This window comes from Balaenoptera acutorostrata, chromosome 1 (genome assembly GCF_949987535.1).
Source record: "Balaenoptera acutorostrata chromosome 1, mBalAcu1.1, whole genome shotgun sequence".
NCBI classification, from domain to species: domain Eukaryota; kingdom Metazoa; phylum Chordata; class Mammalia; order Artiodactyla; family Balaenopteridae; genus Balaenoptera; species Balaenoptera acutorostrata.
This window is the reverse complement of record NC_080064.1, coordinates 160361994-160385142: the sequence shown is the minus strand read 5'-3', so window position 1 is coordinate 160385142 and position 23149 is coordinate 160361994. Positions and strand designations below refer to the sequence as shown.

Here is a 23149-nt window from a genome sequence, read left to right as displayed (position 1 = left end):
TTACACAAGCCCCGGAATTTGACGTTAACCTGCTACTTCACTTCACATGCAGTTGGAAATATACCAGCTCTCTAAAGAAGTTTCTTTTAGACCCTAGCCACTGCACTTGAGCAATATTCCATCAGTCCTGATAGTATTGCCGTCGTATTTCATCCACCTTAGTTCCCTTCCTGAGGTCACATCTTTAACTTTGTTCTTGTTAAGTTGCTGATGAGGAGAAATGATCTGATTTAGTACAGAAGGGGAAAAAAATCTATCACAAGTCACTGTTTATATCAATAGTTTGCACCGCGTAGTAATATGCCAGTTACTAAGCAGAAATGCTGACATATCTCGAGTGGTCGAAGGTTTAAAAAAAAAAAAATTGGGGGTAGGAACATTGGGCATGACTGTAGCTTCAAGAACAAGTTGGTAGAATAAGGGGAATCGCTAAAAATTGCTTTTCCCCTTCAGCTTTAATTCTAGAGGCAATACAGCCATTTTAATAAATGGGAAATTGAGGCAACTTAAGGTAAAAATTTAAACATCACAAAGTAGGTTCTCCAACAAATATGGGGCATGGAAACTAGTTATTAAGAGGGTGGCAACTATGGCATTTTTTTCCAGATTTTTATACCGAGGAAGGGTTTGTTCCCTAAAGTAGTAAGACTATAAAAGAATATCTGACTACCTGAACTCAAATTTTACTTTTTCGCTTTTTAAAAAAAATTGTTTTTCTCTATTGGAATACTGACATCTGTGCAATTTTAACTCTGGTATACCGTGAACTGAACTTGATTCTTTACAAGGAAAAGACAAAAGTTTGAAATGTATGTTTGAACCAAATTAAATTGCCATTTTTGTATGTTAAATTCATGTGGTTGACCCTAAGACAACTTCTTAGGGCCCAGTGTTTCTGGTTAAGAGAAATTTCTTCCACCCTGTATCAGATTCCATCATGACCCTATTCTTTCACATTTACTCCTAATGTACCCTGTATGCCCATTATTGAAATTCAACAGCACTAAATCCTAGTTTTACAACAGGTCAAATTTCATTTCTTAGTTTTCCCATTCTATAAAATATACCATTCCTTGATTTTTGAAAAATGCTGAAGCCAGTATTTACTGGAAAACAATTCACTCTGTATTCAGCTTATGCAATGTTTTTGGAAATGTTTACCTATAGCGTGTAGGTTAGCTAAAATCTTTCATCACCCAAGACTTCTCTCTAACCACATGTAAAATGACTACGACTGTTCCCTCACCCAGAAGCCGCATTCTTGAGTATAGAGCTATTTGGTAAAGCACTTGACAGCTGGTAGGGGCTCTGCCAGGGGTAAGTGCTAATTTCTATGCAGAATCTGTAGATTACACCCAGCATCTATCAAGTTAAGGATTAGATCACCTAAAATCTTAACTGTTAGCCACTCACCAGCCTGGCCAGCCTGACACCTTGCCAGCAAGAATACAAAAGATCTAGGAGCCCTTCAGAGACACCTGGTCCCTTGTACACAGGTGCAATCTGTTTGGCTTCTGAGGCAATTTCCACTAGTCCATTTTAAATGGGTTTGGCAGATGAGATAACATGTACTTCATGTGAAAGAAATGTTATGAATACCAGTTTATGGTTTAGGATCTCTAACATGCAGAAAGAACCAGGAAAGTGAAGTAGTATAGAAATTAAGAGAAATCCAGAGTCAAATGAAGAGGTTAATGTTCTTTAAAAAAAAAAAAAAAAGGAACAGGTTAGGTGATTACTTAACTGCTGTGAGGGCAGCTAAATAATTTGAATGTGATTAGAGAAAGTCAGTGACAGCCTCAGGACCTAAGGTCCTCAAGAATATGTCGATCTCTACTTCAAGACCTCAAATTACTCTGCCAGCTTTTTCTTACAACGTCTATTCCTTCATCTTACCGTTCTCAATTCTACTGACCTTTACTTCTAGCTCCCCAGATGGTGGCCCTTGATCTCCTCACTGTGGGAACCGACTCTTCCAAACGCAGGGCGTCAGTGTTTTGTCCACCTCCCACTGCCCTCTCTCAACAAGGTCATCTCAGCTTCACCCTTTGACTCTCTGCTCGTGTCCAATGTGGCAGTGCTTGATGTTGGTTACTACTGTGAGCCATTTCTAAAACACTATCACCAGGTTCCAGGAAATACAGGATTTATATGGCTCACGGGCTAACTGGCCCCTTGTAATCCCCTTTAATCAACTACTTGAGCCCTCCTGTGTTCCCACAAAGTAGTTGTTCCCAATTTGCTGCACTCACTCCCCTGATCTGCCCACAACCCTAGATGTATCTCCTCAGGCTAGGCAGCAACCCCACCTTCCAAACTCCAAAACTCATTTCATCTGGCATTAGGAACAGATGCCTCACTTCTTAAGGTAACCCCTCTCATCTAAGGGAGAGGATTCCATCCCAACTCTTCAAATTTCTATATCCAACACCCCCACCACCAGGATGGTGGTGAGGATGGGGCAATTTGACCTTCCTCAGCCCTTGACATGTCCTAGTGTTTCTCAAGATGTGGTCTCCAGACCACCTGCCTCTCATGGGCTGAAAGTCCCTGTAAGAAATGAAGCTTCTCTAAATGCAATGTGGAATCCTAGAACAGATAAAGAACATCAGTGGAAAATCTGGTGAAATCCAAATGAAGTCTGGAGTTAACAGTAGTGCGTTAATGTTGACTTCTTAGTTTAACAAATGTGCTATGATAATATGTTAATATTAGGGCAAAATGGATATATCTTTGCAACTTTTCTGTAAACCTAAAATAATTCTAAAAGTTTACTAAAACAGAACAAAAAGACCTAATTCTTGGATCCCAAATTAATCTCAATTCCTGGAGCTGAAGCCTGGGAATCTACATTTCTAATAGGAACCCCAAATGATTCTTATGCAGACACAAATTTGAAAACTAGTCTTTCAATTCCCTTTCCATTCCATGCCTGAATGGCTGCTTCCTCCTTGTTTTACTTACCTTAACCTGATTGAATCTTTTAGATCCTCTCAACCCTAAACTATAAGTACTATCATTATCCCCCTTTCACAGATGAGAAAGTACTAAGATGCAGTACACAAATGAAGTACTAAGAGCTTAAGTAATTTGTTCAGGATCAACAGCCCATGAATGATGGAGCTGGGAGTTGAATCCCTAATCAGTCTAGCTCCCAAATCTATGCACAGAACCATTCTACTTCCTCTCATTCTGTTGCACGTAAGAGCTCTGTAACTAAATCACTAAAAGAAGCATTATTACCTATTTCTCCAACTTCCTAAGTCCAACAGTGCCCCCCTTTTCCACTGGGGGGAATGAACAATGAGAAAGCATTGGGAAGACGTGCCCACTAGAGACCTGTACGGGTCAGGCACAGCGGCTCTTGCACCAGGATCCAGCTCAACCGCTGTATTTTCTGTTCTCCCAAATGCCCTAACATGTACCAATCTAATAATGCTCATAGTACTCACTTTGATGCTAAATTAATTATCTCAGGTTTACTAAGCATCTGTCCAGATTGTCAGGGAAGTGCCAACTCTAAATCAATTTACAGTTGGCCCTCCGTATCCACAGGTTCTGCATCAGTGGATTCAACCAACCGTGGACTGAAAATATTTAGGGAAAAAAATTTCAGAAAGTTACAGAAAGCAAAACTTGAATTTGCTGCACACCACCAACCATTTGCATTATATTTACAACTACTTACTTAGGATTTGTACTTGGTGTTATAAGTAATCTAGACATGACTTAAAGTATAAAGGAGGGTGCGGGGGAAGATGGGAGGATTGTGCGTAGGTTATATGTAAATACTGCACCGTTTTATATAAGGGACTTGAGCATCCATGGATTTTGGTATGGGGTGGCACGGGGGGGAGGGAGACGACTGGAACCAATTACCCACAAATACAGAGGGAGAACCATATATCCTCTTATCTTATCTGGGTTCCCTGACTTGTATTTAGACCTTAATACAAAGTTGTGGATCTAACTGCTGAATGATGAAGTTTTGGGAGTTTCTGACTGCAAACCAGACACACACAACAACAGCAACACTTCTATCCAAATTGCTTCAGTACAGAGTATAGATGGAGGGTTGATAAAATAGAACACAATCTCAGGTAATGTCTCTGTTCTTATGTGTATTTTCCTTCATTTCTTCAAGTGAATCATGAAACAATCACAGGATCAGCAGGAGAAACCTATGAAGTATATTCAGGTAAAACATGTTTTCATTAGTTCTCCTTCTGGTGATTGGAATTTCTTTGATTTTATTATCAATAAAAACGTTGCCACTTATATTCAAAGTACATCCGAGAAATCTGATCATGAAGTTAGAATGCACATACCTCCTTCAGATACTCTTAGAAAACAGTGTCTCTCCATGAAAGCATGAGAAAAATACTTGTACAGCATCTTATTTGCTTTACCATTGCTTTAATGCACTTTAAAATTTATCTACAGTAATTGGGAACAAAGAAACAAAAATAGACATTTCTTTGTTTTTCATAAATAACTACTCTCCATATTTGATAAAAATCTCAAAGCATTATTTTAACTTCCCACAAATATAATACATATAATTTTTTTTTTCTGAAATAATAAGGTCAGCCAATTAAGTATCTTGACACTAATACAACCACATATAACTGCTATTCTACTGACTTCCAGGAACAAAACAAAAACAGAAAACTTCTTATCAAGATGCTCTGGGTTTCCTTTTGCTAGTGTTAGCGATCTGGAATTATAATCATCTGCCAGGAATAATTTTATAGATTCTAGTTGATTGTCTACAAAGAAAATATCGCTGGCTCTGCTTTGTGAGTTCTGGATTTGACATGACACTGACAATACCGCATGGGACAGGCACTATACACACATGGAAATCAGAAAAAGTACTGAATGCCCTGGACTCGAACTACTGACTCAGTATGTGCCTCACTTGGCTCAGTAATAAATTCACCTGCACCAAACCCGTATCAAAAGTCACTAAATCTCTCATATATATAATATATATTATTTATATACACACCCACAACACATACACATTATACATACAGTTTGTAACAACATGAAGTAATATTGTCTTCAAATGATGTACCACAGACTGCAATAAATCCTGTAATTGTCATCAAGCTGCTAGAAGCTTTTGAGAGTTCTGAGCCAGGTTACTTAGTTACTTTCATCCTGCCTACCCTTCATTCACCCTGCTTTAATGTCTTGGTAGCTTTTTCTTTCAAAACCACCCTCTTCAACCCAGGCGTATTTCTTTCCCAGGATCACTTGATCGGACTTTGGAGGCAAGAAAGGGCATGCAGGGGGAGCAGGAAATCCTCAGCCACTGTACCTCACACCTGCCTAGATTTGTGATGTTCTCTGTCCTGTTGGCCACATTCGGTGTTAGAAAGCAGTTATTCAAAGCTTTGTCCCTCCTACCCCCCTTGGTCTTTCTGTAGAGCACAAAAGTGAAAGAAGCCTCTTTAGCAGGGGTAGCAGTTCATTAAAATATACAACTACATTTCCTAGCTCTGGGGTTCCCATTCTGTACTTGAGACTGCAGGTCACGGATGCTGTTATTAAGGTGCGGTGTGGGATCCATGAGGTTTTCTCCTGGCAGCCGGTGTCAGGATTAGTGCAGCCCTAGCCCAGGAGGAAACGGCCTAATGAATACCAACTTGGAAACAGTGGTGTCAGCACGTTATTTAAGCTTGTACATTGCTCACAATTACACACAACACACACACAGGCTTATCACTGGAAACGACTACGAGAAAACAAGACAAAGGTTTGCAAGGATAAACCAATAAGGCACCAAGAATACTTATTTTCAGCCAATTTAGGCAACTTCAAAGTGTGAGGTTAATAATAGAAATTAAAATGACTTCCTAAGTCTTATCAACTGATTTACTGAGAGGTCACATATTAGTTCCTTCTAAATCTTTACCCCCTAATCTGTGATGGGAGACGTTGCTTACAATTGAACCATGAAAGGGACAGCCCAAAAGCTGTACATGTGAAACTAAACTGGGCCTTAAATCCTCACTAAAATCACAGAGCTGGCTGTGAAGAAGCTGCTAAACCACCCCACAACCTTCCATTTTATAATTGTTTTCATGAGTGTGGATTGTTTGCCTAATAAAAATAAAAATCAGAAGAAAACAGCATATGAGATGGAAATAGGGGGCGACCATAAATAGATGGGCTTCTCTGCCCTGGGTAGCGGGAGGGGTGGCTGAGGTAAGACTTGAGGGAAGCAGGTGGGCTTCATCTTTGAGGGAAGGGAGGGGGAGAGCAGCGGTGAGAACAGAGGCTGAAAACAGAGGCAGCTCTGAGAGTTGGCCTGGACCTAGACCTCCAAATGCATTACCTGTATTGCCTCTCCTTGGCTTAGTATCCTTTGTCTTAACTGTCTTTTTTTTTTTTTTAAAGTAAATTGGTTGTTCTTTTTAGGTTTGGTATGTTGCCAAAATGAAAAATAGTTGTTTTAACAGGAAGAATTAAATCACTTCAACCACATCATCCCACAACTTTTAGATACATTCTGCATCATCTTTACACTCCTCCACAAAAAAAAAAAAAAAAAAAGGAAGAGGAAAAACCCAAATTAGGCACAATGACCTAAGGCAGCAGAATAATCTATGTACTTTCTGGGAAGACATGTTAACTGAGGGAAGAGGTCAAGGTGATCAGAAAAGTTCCTCATTTGAAAAACAAGAGAGGAACTGGCCCTCAGGCAGGGGATCTATTTCAAGGTTCTAAGAAGCTTCTGAACAAGTAGAGGAATTAGATGTGCAAAAAGTTCTGTAGCTCTGTGTACAAGGTTTTGTCGAATATACTGAAATTTTGATTCAGAGGATGAGTGTGTAAGAGCAGTGCATTTTTATAAACGTGAATAGCTTCTGAAAGTCCATGAAAACTATAACACCAGGCTTCTTTCCACCAGCAAAGTGCTTAAATACACTATGGAAACTATACACTTGTTTACTTAATATCCATAATGTAAAAACTGACCTGGGCTTAAATCTGACTTTTCCAACTTTGGTATAAATGAAGCGCAAATCCCTACACTTGCTGTTTTTCTAGGGAGACATCCTCAAATTTTAATTGTTTTTGCCATTTTAGCTTCTTAAATTTAGTCCCCACTCAGTCCTGGTCACTGGTATTCTGCTAGCCAATGCACTGTCACCCCCTTCCCCAGTAATGGCCTCACACTCTTCTTTAATGAATGGTTAGATTAGGAAAGCAAACAGAATTTTTAACAGTAAAGTATGTATGCGTGGTGTGTGTACGTGTGTATTCATCAATACATAGGCTTTCATATATAAATGAGGGAATGGTTCAACAGATTAGAAAAGCAAACAGAATTCTCTAACAGTAAAGTGTGTGCTCATCACTATATAGGCTTTCTCAGAAGAGGAAGAGAAAAATATATTGAGGTGGGGGGGGGGAACAGCTTTCCTTTTGCTACACTGATCCATGTTTTAAAAGCTTATGCAAGGGTGTTATGGGTCTCATTTGTTTTCAGAGGCCGCAGAGAGCAGTGTCTCGATGCTTTTGGAATATCTGGCTGTAATCTAGTCCAAAGTCCAGGGACACTTATTTTCCCCCATCGCTGCCAGTGTTTGTTCACAGGACTGCATGGTGCGCGCCCGCCGCGTCGCTCTTCTCCTCCCCTGCAGGGGGATCCGCGCTCTAGCGGACTCCTGGGGGCGGTGGCGGTTCTCCCGGGACGCGCCGGGCTCCGCTCCTCCCCCGCGCTCTAGCACCCTTTGGCCCACCTCCGGCGGGTATTGAACTGCGCGCGGCGGCGGCGGCGCTGGCCGCAGTGGAGTCACGGCCTCGGACTGACTGGCCTGTCCCGCCCAGCCTGGGTCACTTGCTTCTAATGCCCGCTGGGAGGCTCCGCCCCGGCCCCGCCCCTTCGCGCTGGGGCTCGGTTGGTGGGCCGCCCCGCCACGCTCTCCGCGCGTCCCCGCCCACTGCCCCGCGGGCTCAGCCTCTCCCCAGGCGCCCTCCGGCCCCGCCTGGAGCTGGCAGCCGAGGAGCGTGGGCCAATCGCCGGCCGGGAAGCTATGGGGGGCGGGGCGAATGCTAATCACGCCTTCTTGAGACCCGGAGCGGGAAACCCTAGCTAGAAGTCCCTCCTGAGTTCTCTGCTGGCGTCCACTGGTGCGGGGCTCACTTTCCCGTAATGTTCTAGCTTATGAACCCTAGCTTCCAGGGCACCTACCAGGTCTCCTATCTGCAGCTAAGCATCCTTAGAGTCCAGCGCTTGTTTAAAAGAACTGCTCAAAGAATCATTCTTAACCGTGGCACCTGTCTCCTCTCTGCGCTGCCCTCACCAGGTGAGCTCAAATTGAGAGAAGTACAAATGCTTACTGAGCCCCTACTGTGTGTCAGACGGCGCGTTAATCGTTCTCATCTTAATCCAGGATGTCTCAGATCCTTACAACAATTCTTATAGGTGAAGAAACAGAGTTTAGAAGCATACCAAGGGAACCGAGCTAATGATAGTTCCCCCAAGAAAGCCACAACCTAGATAATCTTGTTCAGCGCGGTATTCCGACCGCCTAGCACAGAGTAGGCTCTCAAATGGCAAACCCGGGATTCGAACCGAGATAGTTGGGACGCGCCAGCCACAGTTTTTACCACCTCCTCCCCCCTCCCCCCATATGCGACCGGTTATCTCCCAGGCTTTAACCTTTACTTTTGCATTTCGTAACAAAATCTTACTGTTGCGACAAGAAAGTGATTTTCTTTCTGTCTTTGGAAGACTCCAGACATGTTAGTCCTTTATCAGTTTATCGGGTTAAAAATCCAGGCAGTTCGAAGTCGCCCGCAGAGAAAAGCAACACTGGCTCCGGGCTCTGTGATGGGCAGGGGCCGCCCCCCCCCCCCGCCGGGGGCTACCCGCTGCTTAGCTGCGCACCCGCGCGCCGCCGGGGATCCGGGGCGCACGGAGCTGCGGGAGCCCGCACGAAGACCTGCTGGGCGCCTCGACCACTGGGACGCACTGTGGCGCTCTCCAGATGGGTTATTATGCTGCAAGTTTTAAATGTCCTAAAAATGCCTCTTTTCTACATGTTCTAATTAGGTTGGAAGACTGAGGTGTTTTACATTCTTGAAATTCATTCACACGCTTACAAAGAGGGTTTGAATTGTTTCCCGCTCCCCCTACCCCTTCCTTCTACTGGAAGAAGGCGGGAAAAAGGCAGGAGGCCCTGAGTTCTTGAGGGACTCAGGACTGCACTTTAGGGCTGAGTCGTTCTTGTGTCCTGGATCCCACTTACACAGACTGGGAGACAAAATTGCAGAATAGCCCTCTTCCTCCTGCTTATCAACAAGACTTTGTGAGAAATAATGAGGAATACGTGTATTAATCCCAGCCTCAAAGTTAAAAGAAATAAATATAAATCTCTTCACAAACATTAAAACCCTTAATAAATATGTTTAAAATGTACTTTACCTCTTTCATTCCCTGGGATTCTACAGGTGCTTATATTTTTTTGGTTTTTTTGGAACTACTTGGCACTCGGTGTCGGCAAACATCCCAGGGTTGAAAGTAGTGGGAGTTGAAAAGCTATGGAATAGCAATCAAAAAGAAAGGGAAACCCTCAGTGGAAAGTATGCACAGATTGTGAACATGCCAAGAGAGGCTGCCTCATTCTGTGGCCTGTATGCAACATGTGTATTATTGGGGATGGACAAGTGTTGGCTAATAATAAAAATTATTTGAAGTTGGAGAATGTTAATCACTCATGCTGGAATTTAACCAGAATACATGTGTTATTTCACTTGGTTCTGACTCAAAGGATGTTATCTCCTAGTCTGTAAACCTCTCCCTTCTTAATCAACAGGGAGATGTTATTTTTGCTTGGAGATCTCTAATAATAGTAGTAATAATAGCGGGAAAACTTGGCCAAAAGAAACGTAGTTTGCATTGTATAGCTTTTTGTATCATTTGAATTTTTGCTTTTCTGCATACACTATTTCACTTTAAAGGCAGTTTAAAATATGCTGTTTAACATGTATTAGGCAGGGTGCTACATAATTCATTTCAGTTAGCGCATTTGATCCTCACAACAATCAGATGGAACTGGCATCATAATGGCTTCCTTGAAGTTACATATTTAGTCCATGGAAAGGACAGAAAGCACAATTTTCTTCTGAGTCATAGTTATTGTTTAACAAACTGGAAAACACTGAATTATTTTTAAAGATGCAATTTTTAAGCAACTAGAATATTGCCAGGCATTCTTAGCTATTAATTCACTCATCTATCCTTCCATCTAGCCATCCATCCATCCATCCAAAAACACCAGGTTTCTGACTTGAAGACACTACTGTTATATTAAACGTGTTGCTACAAAGTGGAATTCATGAGGTTCAACTTAAATTATTGTCCAAGGTGTACTTATTAATTGATGAAAATACGGAGGATCATGCCAAACATTCCATCTAGTAAGACTGTGACATTTTGAAAGTTTTGAAGTATTGGTTTTGGATTTTGTAATCAGAAAATAGTTATTGCATTTCTAATCTTACTATACTTGTATTGATTATACATATTGAGACACTTGAGAGTTCAATGCTATAGGAATGACTGGACAGGTAGCCTCTGTATACTCTTCAGTATCTTGATAATCAAGCCTGGAACAGTGTGCTGCCCATAGATGCCTTTGGTAAATATTTGTGAAATAAATGGATGAATAAATGGCAACTGAGATTAACTTTTTAAACTTTAGCAAGTGGCATTGAATCCTTGGATAAAGCTTACCTTATGAGCTATATATATCTCTGAGGTTGACCCTACCCTGTTAAATGCAGCATGAGTCCAAACCTTGGCTCTTCCTTTACTAGCTGCCACTTTGGACAAGTCACACAACAGCTCCAGGTCCTCTTTCCTCATCTGTAAAGTGGAGTTACCCCTCATAGAGTTGTAGTGAGGGGTAAATGAATTTATATGGTGAAGAGCTTAAAACCATGTCTAGCACCTCGTAACTCTGTGTAAGTCTGTTATTAGTTTCTACTGGGTTCATGCTATTTTTCTGTTTTCTCACTCTATTTTCTTTTGTGTATCACTTTAATAATGGGAAAAAAGTTACATTTTTTAGATGTACAGGCATACTTCAGAGATATTGTGGGTTTGCTTCCAGACCACCGCAATAAAGGAAATATCACAATAAAGTGAGTCACATGGATTTTTTGGTTTTCCAGTAATGTCTATAAAACTTATGTTTACACTATTCTTCAGTCTATTAAGTGTGCAAGAGCATTCTGTCTTTAAAAAAGGTACATATTTTAATTTAAAAATACTTTATTTCTGAAAAATGCTAACCATCATCTGACAACTCAGGGTTGTCACAAACCTTCAATTTGTGAAAAAGCAAAGTCTGCAAAGCGCAATCAAATGAGGTATGCCTGTACTTTATGTCTGAGCACACTCCCAGCTGTCACCAGCTATCTCTAGCATTAAGATATTAGCTAGATTTTATGCCAAAGCAGGGATCATTTCACTTGCCCTGGATCAAAGTGCGTACACCTGACATCAGCAACCAGCCCGCAAGTGTGCGAGTGTGCACAGGGCTGGCACAGGACAGACACCCACAAGCCAACTTGAACTCCCTCACAGGTATTTCCAGACTAGCTTTTTCCATGTCCTAGAGCATTTCTGATAACTCCTCTTCTCATCAGATCAGACACCTCTAGAGGAGAAACCCAGACACTAATCAGAGGATTAACATGATGAGTCATTTATCCAGGTTCATAATAAGAATGCCTTGTTCACATTATAAGTGGAATCATTCAACTGTAATCTTTAGTCCTCTCCCCTCCTCCACTGTGGTGGCGATTATAGAAAAGAAAGAGCTTCTTTCTTCTTTCCCAGAGGCGATGGAAGCGCTCATCTTTCCCACTCTCAGCAATGGCTCTCAGCTGCACATTACAATCACCTGGGGAGCCTTAAGATATACTGATGCTTGGGCCCTACTGAATCAGAATCTCTGGTTGATGGACCCAGACACTGTTTCTTGGTTTCGTTTTATTTGTTTATTTTTGTTGCCGTTTTGTTTTTAGCTCTCCAGGTGATCCTGATTTTCAGCTAGGATCGAGAGCCACTGACATAGATGGTTTTGTTATTTCCTCAGCACAGCCCCAAACTTGGGCCTAGCTGGATCTTCTGCAGAAAAGGGTTAATCACATCATGATGTAAAATGGAACACCTCGGGAGAAAGTATAGAGAAGTACGTTCTAGTCTAACTGCATGTGAGTCTGTTTGGGCTGAAGGAAAGTGTATGTATATGAAGTAAAAAATATGTAACAGAATTGTGGTACAGGGCTGGCACAGTCAACAACAATGGTGGCCGTAACAGTAACTGATGGGTATTGGGCATTTCCAATGTGCATGCACTGTGCTAAGCATTTTACATATATAATCTCTTTTACCCCCAAGAATCCTGTGAGGTTGATATTATCAACCCCATTTTATAGATTAAGAATCTGAGGTTCAGAAAGTAACTTGCTACACAACGGCACACACCTTCCAACTTGGGTTTTCCTCGCTCCAAAGACTATGCTGCCATTGATTGCAGGCCTCGTTGTAGGCCCAGCAGTAGAGGGTCCTGAAAACCACCAGATGGTAACTCTTGAGATAAGCAACTTCCCTTGTTCCTTATCATCCTTTTCCTGGGGACCAGGTCAAATTTTCAATTCTGGTGTGGCCTCTTGTGTGGGGGACTAAAGTACGGAAAAGCTGAGGGCTCTGGATTCATCTAGAATCCAGTATAAGTCTAGAGCCACTTGTTCTTTGGGCTTTGCAGACCAGGCATGAGGTGGGGCACCCTTTAGACTAGATTTCAGGACCTGTCTGGTATCTTGGCAGAGGGAGCTTCAGTTCGGTAAATATTGATGCTGCACATGCTGTGAGCCAAACACTGGTGCCAGGGGTGCAAAGATGAAGAGGCATGGGCTTACCAGGCAGGACGTGGTGGGAGCACAGAGGAAGCACCTGGCCCAACCTGGTGGCTCAGGGAAGACCCAGGCTGTGCCTGGAAGGCTGAATATGAATTAGGTGATCTATGAGTCAGGGTTTAGTACAGGAAGAAACCACTCTAGGTGTTTCAAACAGAGAAATATTTAATACTGAGAATCAAACAGAGGCTTACAAAATTGATGAGCTGGAGGGGCAGAAGTCAGGGGGGTACCCCTGGGCTATTGAGTTCACGGGCCTACCACAGTAGCTATGTTCCAGAAGTTGGGATGGTGCTGCAGCAAGGGCTCTTCACACCCATGAAACTGGTGACTAGACACTGAAACAGGACATTGAGTCCAACAGCATTAAATGCCTCTTAACATTATTGCTCAAACCTTGCTGGCCAACAGCAACAGCAACAGAACGATGCCTTCTCCTTGCATCTGCCTCCAAATCTTACACAAGTGCACCTGATTGACTAAACTTATTTCAGATCAAGACCCTAGCTGCAAGGGAGTCTGAAAAACAGTAGTTTGGCAGTTCGCCATCTCTTCAAGCAAATTACTAGAAGGATAGAATGGACGCTGGAGAGGCAATCACTAGTATCCACTATAGGTAAGGAAACTGAGAAGGACTTCCTAGACAGAGGAATCAGCACAAGTAACGGGCACAAGGCCATGAAAGAGCACGATTCAAGTGGTGAACAGCTGGGCACGGCTATGCTATCAGAAGCATCTGAATCAAGGTTTTTACCTGAAAGTGCACTCACGTCTAATCAACATATTTTTGATTAATTAGATTCGTATGTACACTGTACACATGACACTCTTTCCTATTGATACAGCGCTTGATTTATTCAACTGACTACTAGTGCAGAGGAGAAAGGAAAGGAGCAAAAAGCATGAAAAAGAATAAATAAAATTGTTAGGTAATAGTCATCCACAAAGAAAACAGAACATGAACCTTCCCCAAGCCTAATGTTGCAAACACTGTTGATTATGTGCCGAGGAGTCATCTCCCCTTTTTCCTTCCTAACAAAACCCCCGTTATTTGTTTTGTTCTGTTTTGTTGGGGAATCCACCCTTTTCTGCATAGCCCTGTGCTTCAGGAGAGGCAGGAGCTTCAGGTCAAGCCCCAAGGAGTAACACGTGATTAGTCTAACTGCTCGTGTTTCTCCCCTCTTCTTATCAGCGTTTAGGTTACATACATGCATGGGACACAGTTCTAGCCAGTAAGGCGGGGTGTGGGGTCCAGTGTGAGGTAAGTCTGTCAGGGGCTTATGGGAAAGATCTTACTCCAAAGGAGAAGTAGTCCTCTCCCCTGCTGGGTATTGGTTTGTCTGCCTGTGATGCCTACCACTGTGGGCACCATCTTGCAACCACAAAGGAGCTAAGTTGACCCAGTGAAGAAGGATGGCATTGAGGCTGCCTGAACTGTTGGCCTCCAGACTTGTTGTTATGTGATACGATACGCTGCTTATTTTTTAATACATTTGAGTCCCTGTTTTCTTTCACTTGCAACCAAGAACATTGTAACTACTACATGCAGTCTGTACACTTAGGATGAGATCTGCCCACTTAAACTTGGCTAATGAAGTCTCTGGAGGAGATTTAAGGAGAAAAATTTATTCCCTTTTTTTTCCACCAGAAAAATTGTTGTTTATCCTTCAAGAACATTCCAGACCCACTCAAATGTCATTTCTGTCAAGCTGAGTGCTTTGTTATTGCCTGTACTCCCACAGCCCTCCCACTACTTCTCTATTACAGCACTTTACTCATATACTCTTTCAGCAAATATTTATTGAGTGCCTATTTTGGGCTTGGTAGTGTTTTAGGCACAGGGGTTACAGTAGGAAACTAAATGCATGGAGATTCCAATCTAGTAGAAGACAGACAATGAATGAAAAAATTTTAATGTGATGACTCTTATCAAAGGGAAAAAAAAGAATTCTTGTAAAAGAGGGGGAAATAACTACCTTGAAATTTATTTTATTGTACTGTGATTCTCTGTTCATACGTCAGTTTTTTCCAGTAGATTGTGTGTTCTTGTAACCTCACATCACCCACCACTTCCCTGGGGGATTGCATTTTCCAAAGATGGCTGCGAAAACCTCTCCCATCCCACAGGTTTTTCTGCAATGTGATCTTGCCATTCCCCATAGGGGAGGGATGTAGGAGGTCCTAAGTCTCCTCCTCTTGAATCTCAGTGGGCTTGTGACGGTTTTGACCCATGGACTGTGTTGGAAGTGATGCTCTAAAACTTCCATGGATAGATCATAAAAGGCCGTGTAGTTTCTACCTGGGTCTCTTGGGACACTTGTTTTTTGGAAGTGCTTTTTCTTGGGACACGCCCTCTTGACACCTACATATAGATGCTCCACTTGACAGTTCCAGCTGAGTGAGCCTTCAAGTCATCCCAGGTTAGGTGAAGAAGCTTCCAGATGATTCCAGCCCCCAACCTCAAGTCATTCCTAGTTGTTCAAGTCTTCCCAACTGAGGCCCCAGATGTCATGAATCAGAGACAAGCCATCCCTGCTGTGCCCTCTCCAAATTCCTGATCCACCGTATCCATGTGCATAATAAAATGCCTGTTGGTTCACACCACTACTTTGGAGTGGTTTGTTACACAGCAGCAATGACTGGAACCCCCCAGATCTGCCTTTCTGTGAAATTTTAATCCAGTAGACAACTTTTTTTCTTTTCACCTGACCCAGTTGGTGATCAACTTATGCACTGAAGCTTGAGAACTTTCATCCATCTTACTTTCATCCCATTGAGTGTCGCTGTTGATGATATGCATGTGAAATGTCTAATCTTTTAAAACACAAATCTTCACCATTGATCTTAATATCCTGCTGCAGTGAGTTCCCCAGTTCAATTGTGTGTAGTGGGAAAAAAGTGCCTCCTTTTATCCATTTTAAACATGCTTCCTTTTCATCTCATCTTGTCCTCTTGCTCTTCCCCAAGTAAAGTGATTTCCATTTTGTGGGTACCTAGACACAGAGAACTGAGTTGAGACAATAATCTTTCTTTGGTTACCCAGAAGGCCTCGGGCGTGCTGCGACGGGGAGCAGTGGATTTTAGCTGGTGACTTAAAGGTGGTGGAACACTGTATTCTAATTAGTCACAAGTTTAGTTCCAAGCTTTCAAAAAATAGTCTAGATTCTGCAAGACACAGTAGGTGTCCTCTTGTGGTGCTGGTAAGTAGAGCACAGTAGAGAGGGAAGAGCATTGGCCAGTACATAGGCAATCCGGATTCAAGTCTCATCTTGTGAGCCAGCTGTGTGCCCTTGGGCATAACACTTAGCCTCTCTGGACCTCATTCTCCGCAACTATAGAGTGAAGAGATTCAACCAGAGGGTTCTGGAGCACCCTTTTGCCTCTAACTTTGTATGAATTCTATGTATTTGCCAGTCATTTTGAAACATCTACTACATAAATCCACGGGAAGAAAAAGTTTGTATTCTAAACAGTTTGCCATTTTTAGCTTCAAAGTGGAGTTGGAGAGAACCACCACTCCCCCCTAAAAAATTTTCTAGTTTTTAGAAAACTAATGTTATCATTTTCCAAAAACACAATCCAAATTAGGCTTCGATTACCAAAAATATATCCTGCTGTGACTGTTAAGTGACAGGTCTTGCAACCTGAGTCCTTTTAGTTTGGGGGTGCACCCCAGGGCTCCCATCAGCCTTGCTTTCATGAGCCTCTCAATTCTCACGGTGCCATTGCTCGATGTTTGCATGGGGACAACTCCATTCTAAGTGATGAGAGTGAATGGATGGGGTGAACTGCTGCTGCATATGGCCACCTTGGGGAGGAAAAAGAATATTGTCCCAGTGAGCAGTGCAGTAGGAACTATTCAAGTGAATCTCTAGAAATCTGAAATCTCTTCCCAATTCTTTCTCTCCCTACAGAAGAAAAAAGGCAGTTACCATGTGGGACTTGGGGGAAGCATTCAGTCTCACTCAATCTGGACTCATTTCACTAATTTTCTGGTCTGCTTAATATTTCTTCAACAGTTGTGATTCTTAGAACTTCGTGGGCTCTAACCCACTTCTTAAGCTCTGCATCCTGTTTTGTCTTACTGAATTTTCTCTTTCCAATCCCAGGTGGGTGGGGGAAATGCTTCTCATCTCTGATTTTAAAATTCATTACAGAATCTCCAGTATTGAAGTGCTACCATGCATTGAGAGGACAGATTGCTTTCACTGTTGGCTTAACAAACTCTATCAATAGCAACAAGTAGCATGACGAGGTTCTACTCAACAGAAACTTACTTGTAAGGTTAAGAAAACCCCTGCGGTCCTTAGACAAAACTTCAGGTAACAAGTAGGAGAATAACAGCAGTAAAAGTAATAAAAAATATATCTAGTGTTTAGAAGAGCTTTTTGAAAATATTCTAAAGAAGAACCCTCCCACACTTTCCTTAATAAGATATCTCATATGTGATCACACATATCCACTTCCTTATCATCAGTATCCTATGCGAGGATGTTTTGACGTTTTTGTTAAGGCTTTCAAGGAAGGCTTGAAAACAACACAGCAGCATCTATAATGCATAATACTGTCAGTTGTATCAATGGGAAAACTGAAGATCATGTAGGATGAATCACTTGGTTATTATCTGCTTGTTTAAGTTATTTGGGTAAAACAAGTCAGAAGTGTCGCTTGTTTCTTAGAGCGGTGCTTCCCCTGCGAGGCTGCCTTCATGTGCTCAGTGACTCCTTGATTGTAGCTAAAAGGGGGACCCAGGGTTCCACACACCACATTCTGTTCCCCCTTCTGTCATTCCTGCTCACACTCTAGTGGGGGGATGAGTTTGAAGGCTTGTTGTCTTCAAAACCCTTCTGTCTATGTGGGCTATGCTGCGTCATTGCTTGTTGCCCAAAGGCGCTCTGCAAAGATAATTTACTGCCTAAGAAAGTGGTATATACAGAACTGGTCAAGCCATGGGTTGCACTTTTTACAAAATTAATAAACAATTTTTTAAAGCAGTTTTAGGTTTACAGAAAATTGAGCAGATAGGGCTTCCCTGGTGGTGCAGTGGTTAACAATCCTCCTGCCAATGCAGGGGACACGGGTTTGATCCCCGGTCTGGGAAGATCCCACATGCCACAGAGCAACTAAGCCCATGTGCCACAACTACTGAGCTTGCGCTCTAGAGCCCGTGAGCCACAACTACTGAGCCCGCGTGCCACAACTACTGAAGCCTGTGCGACTAGAGCCTGTGCTCCACAACAAGAGAAGCCACCACAATGAGAAGCCTGTGCACCATAACAAAGAGTGGCCCCGCTCACCACAACTAGAGAAAGCCCGCGTGCAGCAACGAAGACCCAACACAGCCAAAAATAAAGAAATAAAGAAATAAAGTAAAATAAAATTTAAAAAAAGAAAATTGAGCAGATAGTACAGAGAGTTTCCATATATCCTCTCCTTTTCCCACTCACAGTTTCTCCTTAGTGCGGTTCTTAGTTCTCTCTTAGTTCTCTTGCCTTAGTGCAGTTACAATTTATTACAATTGATGAACCAATATTCATATAGCATTACTAACTAAAGTCCATAGTTTGCATTAGGATTCGCTCTTTGTGTTATACAGTTCCGTAGGTTTTGACAAATAATGTCATGTATCCATCAATACGGTATCCTACAGAATAGTTTCACTGCCTTAAATATCTCCTGTGTTTCACCTAATCATCACTTCCTCACCCCGCCTTGACCCTTGACCCCTGACTATCACATCTTTTTACTTTCTTTCCCAGAATGTCATATAGTTGGAGTCATTCAGTATGCAGCCTTTTCAGATTGGCTTCTTTTATTTAGCAATATGCACTTAAGGTTCCTTCGTGTCTTTTCATGGCTTGATAACTCATTTCTTTTTTTTTTTTTAATAGCCTCTTTTTGTTAGAAGAAGAAATTACAAATAACAAAACATTAGCAAAATGAGTAGAAAGTACAGCGACTTCTCATATACTCCCCCTGCCCTCACACATGCACAGCCTTCCCCATCATCAACATCCTACACCAGAGTGGTACATTTGTTACAATAAATGGACCTACATTGACACATCGTTATCACCAACGACCGTGGATTGTATTAGGGTCCGCTGTTGGTACTGTATTCTATGGGTTGGTTTTTTTTGTAATTAATTAATTAATTTATTTATGGCTGTGTTGGGTCTTCGTTTCTGTGCGAGGGCTTTCTCTAGTTGTGGCAAGCGGGGGCCACTCTTCATCGCGGTGCGCGGGCCTCTCACTATCGCGGCCTCTCTTGTTGCGGAGCACAGGCTCCAGACGCGCAGGCTCAGTAATTGTGGCTCACGGGCCCAGTTGCTCCGTGGCATGTGGGATCTTCCCAGACCAGGGCTCAAACCCGTGTCCCCTGCATTAGCAGGCAGATTCTCAACCACTGCACCACCAGGGAAGCCCTGGGTTTCTTTTTTGCTTCTTCTGTTTTTTTTTTTTTTTTTTTTTTTTTTTTTTTTTACAAAACAGCAGCAGGAAAGAAAAATGCAGGAGGCAGATGAGCCAGGCACCGGGGTTCAGATCAGAAGGGAGCAGGGAGACCAAGCTGTTACTGCAGGCTGGCCCTGGGACTCTGTCCCAGCATCCTGGGAGCACGGCAACAAGCCCTAGAAGGAGCAGAGAGTGGGTGAGGAGACGGCTGTCCCAGCTCGGTGGCGGCACCGCTCCTTGGGCGGCCACCCTGGCGGTCAGCCAGGTTGGGAGCACTTGAGGCTCCTGTGTTTGGAGGCCTGGTCTCCAAAGCACGGACCCACAGGGGCCAGGCAGAGGGAGGAGGTAGGAAGGGCCGGCACAGAAGGGCTATGAGTTCTATCTGGGTCCCCCGGGACCACGGGGCCCAGGTGGGCAGGGGCAGTCAGGACGCTTCCCTGCTTGTCAGACAATCAGCTTCTTCAGGAAGGCCTCCAGCTGGTCCTCATCCTTGATGCCCACAAACTTGTCCACCACATCCCCATTCTTGATGGCCAGCACGGTGGGCACAGCTGATACCTCATACTCTATGGCGAGGTCTGTGTGGTCATCAATACCCGCCTTGGCCATCACCACCTTTCCATGCTGCTTGGCCACCACCTTCTCTAACCTTGGCCCCAGGATCTTGCCGGGGCCACATCACTGTGCATGGAAATCCACAACCACTGGTGTCTCACTGTTGACAACTCAGTCTTGAAAGTCTGGTCCATCCTGGATGTTAAAGGTCATTGTACAGACTCTGGTGGTGTATATTGACTGGGCTTGGCTGGGTGTTACTGTCAGGTTATTAGGACTGCGCTGTGGGGTCTGCAGGGCCCTGGAGGCAAGGGGCGCCCACTGACTCTGAGAGGGCTTCCTGCAGATTATGGAGGCCAGGAACCTCCCCAGGAGAAGTCGCTAAGCCATCTCCCTGCAGCGAGAGCAGAGGGGTGCACAGCGCGGCCCTCCCCACCGGTCAAGGGCACTTCTGTTCCCTATTCATTTCTTTACTCACTGCCTGCCATCCAGCTTGCACACATCCCCAGTCACCCAGTTGCCGCAGCCAATGGTATTTGTAGCTTTCCTGCCCCATGGACAACACTGGACAATTGCGAATGGAGCATCTACTGGCCAGGTACTGTGCTAGGTGCTCTGCTCCAGAAATGAGAAGCAGATGTGATCCCTACCCTCATGGGACTCACGTGACCAGTCATTCCTAATTAATACTCAGGTCCCTTGATTGCCACTGCTCCCTTTGGCAGGTTTACTTAAATGCCACTTAAATCTCCCTATTTTTGAAGACCTCTTCTTTCCTTCCCTTCCTTCTCTTCCTTCCTTCTTGCTTTCCTTCTTCCCCTCCTTCCTTCCTTCTTTCCTTCCTTCCTTTCTTCCTTTCCTTATTATACATGTCTTCTCAAGGCAACCACTTCTATACCTACAGCTTCAATTACTTTGTGTATACTCTAATGACAACACAATTTTAAATGTTGTTTTCATTTACCAGTTTTTTTTTTTTTTGGTTTATTCCTAGGTATTTTATTCTTTTTGTTGCAATGGCAAATGGGAGTGTTTCCATAATTTCTCTTTCAGATTTTTCATCATTAGTGTATAGGAATGCAAGAGATTTCTGTGCATTCATTTTGTATCCTGCAACGTTACCATATTCATTAATTAGCTCTAGCAGTTTTCTGGTGGCAGTTTTAGGATTCTCTATGTATAGCATCATGTCTTCCGCAAACAGTGACAGTTTTACTTCTTCTTTTCCAATTTGGATTCCTTTTATTTCTTTTTCTTCTCTGATTGCCGTGGCTAGGACTTCCAGAACTATGTTGAATAATAGTGGTGAGAGTGGACATCCTTGTCTCATTCCTGATCTTAGAGGAAATGCTTTCAGTTTTTCACCATTGAGAATGATGTTTGCTGTGGGTTTGTCATATATGGCCTTTATTATGTTGAGGTAGGTTCCCTCTATGCCCACTTTCTGGAGAGTTTTTATCAGAAATGGGTGTTGAATTTTGTCAAAAGCTTTTTCTGCATCTATTGAGATGATCATATGGTTTTTATTCTTCAATTTGTTAATATGGTGTATCACATTGATTGATTTGCATATATTGAAGAATCCTTGCATCCCTGGGATAAATCCCACTTGATCGTGGTGTATGATCCTTTTAATGTGTTGTTGGATTCTGTTTGCTAGTATTTTGTTGAGGATTTTTGCATCTATATTCATCAGTGATATTGGTCTGTAATTTTCTTTTTTTGTAGTGTCTTTGTCTGGTTTTGGTATCAGGGTGATGGTGGCCTCATAGAACGAGTTTGGGAGTGTTCCTTCCTCTGCAATTTTTTGGAAGAGTTTGAGAAGGATAGGTGTTAGCTCTTCTCTAAATGTTTGATAGAATTCACCTGTGAAGCCATCTGGTCCTGGACTTTTGTTTGTTGGACGATTTTTAATCACAGTTTCAATTTCATTACTTGTGATTGGTCTGTTCATATTTTCTGTTTCTTCCTGGTTCAGTCTTGGAAGGTTATACCTTTCTAAAAATTTGTCCATTTCTTCCAAGTTGTCCATTTTATTGGCATAAAGTTGCTTGTAGTAGTCTCTTAGGATGCTTTGTATTTCTGCGGTGTCTGTTGTAACTTCTCCTTTTTCGTTTCTGATTTTATTGATTTGAGTCCTCTCCCTATTTTTCTTGATGAGTCTGGCTAATGGCTTATCAATTTTGTTTATCTTCTCAAAGAACCAGCTTTTAGTTTTATTGATCTTTGCTATTGTTTTCTTTGTTTCTATTTCATTTATTTCTGCTCTGATCTTTATGATTTCTTTCCTTCTGCTAACTTTGGGTTTTGTTTGTTCTTCTTTCTCTAGTTTCTTTAGGTGTAAGGTTAGATTGTTTACTTGAGATTTTTCTTGTTTCTTTAGGTAGGCTTGTATAGCTATAAACTTCCCTCTTAGAACTGCTTTCGCTGCATCCCATAGGCTTTGGGTCGTCGTGTTTTTATTGTCATTTGTCTCTAGGTATTTTTTTATTTCCTGTTTGATTTCTTCAGTGATCTCTTGGTTATTTAGTAACGTATTGTTTAGCCTCCATGTGTTTGTCTTTTTTACGTTTTTTTCCCTGTAATTCATTTCTAATCTCATAGCGTTGTGGTCAGAAAAGATGCTTGATAGGATTTCAATTTTTAAAAATTTACTGAGGCTTGATTTGTGACCCAAATTGTGATCTATCCTGGAGAATGTTCCGTGCGCACTTGAGAAGAACGTGTAATCTGCTGTTTTTGGATGGAATGTCCTATATATATCAATTAAATCTATCTGGTCTATTGTGTCATTTAAAGCTTCTGTTTCCTTATTTATTTTCATTTTGGATGATTTGTCCATTGGTGTAAGTGAGGTGTTAAAGTCCCCCACTATGATTGTGTTACTGTCAATTTCCTCTTTTATAGCTGTTAGCAGTTGCCTTATGTATTGAGGTGCTCCTGTGTTGGGTGCATATATATTTATAATTGTTATATCTTCTTCTTGGATTGATCCCTTGATCATTATGTAGTGTCCTTCCTTGTCTCTTGTAACATTCTTTATTTTAAAGTCTATTTTATCTGATATGAGTATAGCTACTCCAGCTTTCTTTTGATTTCCATTTGCATGCAATATCTTTTTCCATCCCCTCACTTTCAGTCTGTATGTGTCCCTAGGTCTGAAGTGGGTCTCTTGTAGACAGCATATATATGG

The 23149-nt window shown here is 42.4% G+C and overlaps 1 protein-coding gene and 1 pseudogene across 1 annotated transcript in view; one reads left to right on the top strand and one right to left on the bottom strand.

The window, feature by feature from the left end:
• The first annotated feature begins 1445 nt into the window (after positions 1-1445).
• LOC130708089 (endogenous retrovirus group K member 13-1 Env polyprotein-like) overlaps positions 1446-23149 on the top strand; it is a 29934-nt gene continuing 8230 nt past the window's right edge. Inside the window, exon 1 of the mRNA XM_057545097.1 lies at positions 1446-4198. The gene's annotated coding sequence lies outside the window, so the exon portion shown is untranslated. The remainder of the gene's footprint in view (positions 4199-23149) is intronic.
• Positions 13096-20361, bottom strand: LOC130708090 (thioredoxin, mitochondrial-like; annotated as a pseudogene).